Genomic DNA, 6000 nt, shown 5'->3' on the forward strand with positions numbered 1-6000 from the left:
GTACCAGTTATCTTTCATAAGCAACGGGAAATTCTTTGCGGTTAGAAAGGAAAGGAAAAAATTACATGCTTGCCTACTTCTCCAGGACATTCAAAAGGCACTAGATAAAACAAGCGAGTTACACAATTGAAAATATGAAGTATACTAAAAATTACTTTAAGATACTAGATTTATTAAACTTTCAACAAGTGAAAGGTCTGCGAGGGCTACCGACACCTACGAAAAATTTGCTTTGTGACAAGTGCTCAAGTTTGGAATGAACAGATTACGAATCAACAATTTGATCATCTATGTTAACTTTCCAATTTCGGTCATCAATTCCTTTCTCTAAGATTTTAAACTATAAATTCCAATCTTAGTATCCTAATACTTAAGATCAGGGGCGTACACAAAGGGGTGGGTCCTGAGAGTTCAAGGCACTTTTCCGAAGTCCCGCCTTTTTGAATTTAGCCCAATGATTCTTGGATTATTAGGAATTTGGAATTTATCGCGTTAGTAATTAGACAGGGTGTCTACTAAAATTCCAAAATGAAACTGACCTTTAGTAAACCATAGAATTTCTTAACATCCTCAAGAGTGAATTCGGGTGCAAATTAGGCCGAATTTATGCATTTAATACAAGCGTGCTTTTCTTGTGATTTGGTAGTCTAAAGCCGACCATAGACATTTTTGGTGAATTTTGACGTTTCATAGAACAAAATTTTCCAGTGTGCTTGTACTTGTACAAAAAAGATCATGACCCAAAAGCTAAATTTCGTGACATTCATGACAGTTTCCTGATTTCGTGACGGGGTATTTTAGTTACATAAACTGCGGTACAGATTTAAAAATATACCAGACCACCACTAAATTGCCACTAATAAATTAGTGTACCCTCAGGGGCACTAATAAATTAGTGTACCCTCAGGGGCACTAATAAATTAGTGTACCCTCAGGGGCACTAATAAATTAGTGTACCCTCAGGGGCACTAATAAATTAGTGTACCCTCAGGGGCACTAATAAATTAGTGTACCCTCAGGGGCACTAATAAATTAGTGTACCCTCAGGGGCACTAATAAATTAGTGTACCCTCAGGGGCACTAATAAATTAGTGTACCCTCAGGGGCACTAATAAATTAGTGTACCCTCAGGGGCACTAATAAATTAGTGTACCCTCAGGGGCACTAATAAATTAGTGTACCCTCAGGTGCACTAATTTGACTCACGATAAACTTATACAACCATTATAAACCAAGGAAAATTTAAAGCTAATTGATCTAGGTATTATAATAGTTGAGGCATGCCAACTGCGGATAATATTTCTTTGACCTTACTGCCATGCTACAATTAAACACTAGTTTGTTATTCATTTACGGACTAAGTGCAATTCCAGTTATGAATCAATTCGTATAGGAAAAAATCAAATTATCTTTAAAAAATATGAAAATAGAATTTGGGGGGCTGGCAACCCTTTACAGTCACTACGCTGACAAAATTAAGCTAATATGTAGGCAAAACTTGACAATATAAGATGGTAGCTATTGCTGCAATACAAAGAATTCAGAACTGAAAAACTTTCTGCATACTATTTTCGAAGAGGTTTCAGGCTTCCACGTTGTCGGCCCTGGTGACCTCCCTAATTATCAGTTATTATTCATACCGATACATCGTTGGAAAGCTTATTGCAAGAGGCAAGAAAAATTCTTTCCACTGTTTTGCTTTTATTATTAATTCTTAGCTTCTACCAAACCAACTTATTTCTGACTGCACAGCGTTATGCTTGTGGGTAGCAAACATCGGCATGTTTCTGGACCCACTAATGTAAGCACAACACAGGAGCATAAATATTGAAAGAAGATCACAAACACAGTAAAGTGAATTGTAAATGTTAGAAGCACGTATGCCTACAGTCTACATGCTATAAAAATGCAGTCATGACCAAAGTGATTATCGCATGTCTATAAATGTTTTAGAAATATAATTTGATAACTATTTCGCCCGGTATTTGTTGTGTGTAATCGGTAAAGACCTTTACATGGTAAATTTCATGTCAAAATAGCAATAAGAATATAATGAAAAAAGTCCTTATCCATTTAGCAATATTTTTTACTCATTCTAATTTTCGTATTTATAATTATTCTTTTCCTATAAAATTTGAAACAAATAGCTATACATTTCCTGATTATACACAGTATCAGTATTAAAAGATCAAATTATATTCCCACAACAAGACAGTTATAGATATGCAACAATCATTTTGGACATGACTGGACTTGAAACAAGGAACACATACGAATTTTATAAAGGCATGTAACATTATGAAAGCAACTTCATGTAACGAAAATATCAACTATTGTGAGAGTTTCAGTTCTTATATAAGATTTTGTTCATTGTAATGGCAAATATAAAAAGTAAAAACTCAATCATGAGCGCCCTAAGGGGAGAGCAGGGTAACGCCCAGGTCCCCCCCTCTGGCTCACGAAAATTTATACGTAACAAACTACGTATATTAATACCAAAAGTAATATAGCAACCATGCAGATCGGCCCCCATCTAGAAAATTTTCTTCGGGCGGCCCTGCTCACAACATCTAACAAAACTGGAATAGATCTTCAACTGGAACAAATTTATTTGGCTTTTATGTACAGCAGCGAATTCTTTTACAACTTTTTGCAAATCCAGAAGTTTAGAAATTAATTTTTCAACCTAAAGAACAGCAAGTGAATTTAGCTTAATATCAACCAATCGCGTTTCTCAAAATAGGCTATGACCTCAGGGTTCTTAGACAAGAGAATCCTTTTTCGCACCTACCTGTTGAAGGAATGCACATTGTGATCGTGCAGTTTCTGAATTTTACTGAAGGCAAGCTTATAGAATTCCAGCATAAGCAGCGGTTTCAACAAGGTGGAAACCTTTCATATTCTTAGATTACTTTTGGAAGCAATTTGACTTGTGTTTCCAAAGTAAGTCGCATTTATAGCATGCTGCTAACGGCGAAAGGTTTACAGGACCAGAACCAGCATTAAAGAATAAAGGTAGCTTTTATATCTAAACATGTCAAATATTTTAGTGCCAAATTCTACAGAAGCAGTTTGATCAGTTCACCGGTTGGACATACAAAAACTGTGGGGAGAAAATATATTCGGGTAGCGGTCGCTTCTCCTCGCTCCCCCTGGCGCAGTCCCTGTCTTCAGGAATATCAAAATGATCTTCCTAGTTTAATTAGGAGCTGAGCTATTAAGGTTTAAAGCCTTAACAGTTGTGTCCTCCGGCGTTTAAAATTTCGATCAATTATTTTACGTTTACCTTGAGGGGGAAGGAGAGGACACTATCACTCAAACCCACCTGCGCTCGTCAAATGACTCACTTTATTAATAACTCTTGCCCCCCCCCTCACTCAACAAGACAGATTGAAATCAAACCCGTCACTTTGCGGAAGAACCCCCGTGTCAGGTTCACGTGATCATGTGTCAGTTTCCCGATGGAAGAATTTAATGTCAAAATTTCATTAATCGCCTGTCTTCAGCGTAAAATCTATAATGGTGGGACGTCAAACTGACTAGAAAAATTGTCCGCTGGTCTAATGGCTAGGGCACGTGCCTTTGGTGCATGGAAATAATAAAACTGTTTACGTCTCACATTATGCCGGGCAGGCTAAAAGTGATGAGAAATGAAATTGGGAGAACCCCGAGGAAACATGCACATGGTGTTTGTCCACCACAAAGTTCCCTTTGCGCAAGCTGGGATCGAACCAGAGATCCCAAGCGCCAGACGTGAACAGTCCACCACTGAGCCACCTCGGACTTTTCTGGTGCACGGAGTTCAGGGTTCGATTCCCTGTGAGAGCGCCTTGAATTCTCAACGCGTTACGGATCGCATAAACTAAGTCTGTCCCGAAAGAGGGTAATAGTTAAGAACAGCTACTTCTCCTCTCGCGTGCACGAGGATACATCTTACTGTTGCACTACCTAAACACTAAGTACAAGGGCAAGAACTCAGTCTATTACCTACTTTTTAACATCCTAGATAGTCAATGAATAATTCCTGAAAGTGTGGCGTTTCTCGTCCTTCCCTAAATGGGAAGTACGGCTCCTTAACTATAACCCGAAAGAGATGAATGTTAATCAAACTATTTGCCAATAAGGAAAGTTAACAGTGCTATAATGAAAAAAGGGAAGGACAAGTCAGTTTAAATTCTTGTAATCTTTCCATATAAGGTAAAACTTCTGTAATGCATTTAAACGCGCAGACCCACAAAATATTTGGTTCGAGGAAAATTTACCCTGAAACTCATCCAACTTTCCGAAGAAAAATAACTTTGCGTAAAATTCCTCGTTAATTTTCTATCAAGTTTTATTTAAAGTATCATCTTCGAGCAAACTTATAATACAAAAGCTATTGCATATGAAGTACGAAAAAAAAAAAAAAAAAAAAAAACTACCCACAACTATATTAAAACTATTGGCGATTTTGGTCGTTTATTTTTGATCCGCAATTTTACTTTCAAATATTTATCTAAAGGAAGTTTAAAAATTCAGTTATGAACTTTTTCGATTTCTGGAATTTAAATGCAGCTACCTACACAACACCACATTTTAACAGGTTCTCAATTTAACAATTGCCGAAGCTCAAATTCAACCCCCCAGTCTCAACAGGATACGCCAAGAGTATAACTGTATAGCCAAAATTCCCAAAGTTATTTATCAGGAAATATTTTACACTGAAATCTTTAACAAGATTAGAATCAGCTTTGATATACGAGTTCAGTGAACTCCCTCCACAGTCTAATGATCAGCACGTAATTTGTTTCGGTAAAGGCAAATTTTCGGCACTGGCCTATTAAAATTGAATAATCAATGACCGGTTTAATGGCCATTGTTTCGGTCAGAATGGCTACAATGAGAAAGTAATCCTGAATATGGGAAAGCGAAATCTTAAAATACCGGCTTCCAAAACGAATAGTGTTTAAGAGAATACTTTAATAAAACTATCAATAAATTGAGTTTAAACAATTTAGATTTAGTCTGATATTAAAACAATATTTTAAAAAGCAAATAGAACATACCAAAGAAATTGCTACTTGAAGTATAATCCCAGAACACACTGCCACACGACGAGCTATCTGACCAACTTCGAACACCACAGCAGACTGTGAGGCTGTTGAACGTCACTTGCGAACGACTCGTTGGGATAGGAGTGCCTCTTTAATTAACAGTGCTGCCACCTAGCGGAATGAAACAAGCTCTGCATGCGAGCGAAGTGCATGAAGAGCGGTATGTTCTACTGCAAATCCATAATCAAATGGAATGTCATATGTGACGCAATTATTTAGATACAAATAAAATTACTTTCGTACATCTACAAAGCCCCATTCGTTATTTTTCTTTTAAATTTGTTCCTTCAACCTGCGTTAAGAATGGAAAAATAAAATCAATTGAAATAGAGCATTTGCGTACGGATGCTTGGAGTGTTTTCAGATATATAATTATTATTAACCCTTTGGGGATCTTATCGTACATTTTGTACGATACGCATTTTTCATCGTACATTGCGTTATTTCTCTTCTATTTGAACTTTTTCGTCCGTTTTTTTTTTTTTTTTTGGTTTTTCAAGTGCAGATACATTGTAGAAGACATTACGTATGGTTTCAGACCGTCCTGCGTCCAGACATAGGAGGTGATGACGTCATAATTTTGAAATAGAAATTTTCCCTTATGAAGCCTATGTTCATTATTTTTTGCCGGGTTTATTTTTTCACGTAGAAGATTGAAATTTTGCACAAACATTCACTCCACCGAGTACTACTTACCAGATTTTTTGTTCCGATGTCAGTGCTAAAACAGGGGGGGGGGACCAGAGGGGCGAAGGGTTGAAAAAAGGGATATGTTTACCCAAAAATTCCGTTTTTCAGGATTTTCCCGCCTCACATACATGATGGGGACACGTGAGTCATACCATCTGAAAGGCAGTTCCATTCTGAAGAGAATGACGGTCGAATCATTATCCTAGGGTAATTAGGG

General features: G+C 37.1%; 1 protein-coding gene across 1 annotated transcript in view; it reads right to left on the minus strand.

Moving 5' to 3' along the window:
* The window catches only part of LOC145663153 (glutathione S-transferase 1-like), a 40431-nt gene extending 35229 nt beyond the window's left edge, over window positions 1–5202 (minus strand). Inside the window, exon 1 of the mRNA XM_081729476.1 lies at window positions 5046–5202. The gene's annotated coding sequence lies outside the window, so the exon portion shown is untranslated. The remainder of the gene's footprint in view (window positions 1–5045) is intronic.
* Window positions 5203–6000: the final 798 nt, after the last annotated feature.

The sequence above is a fragment of the Thermobia domestica genome, chromosome 10 (genome assembly GCF_964235325.1).
Source record: "Thermobia domestica chromosome 10, izTheDome1.hap1.1, whole genome shotgun sequence".
Lineage (NCBI taxonomy): Eukaryota > Metazoa > Arthropoda > Insecta > Zygentoma > Lepismatidae > Thermobia > Thermobia domestica.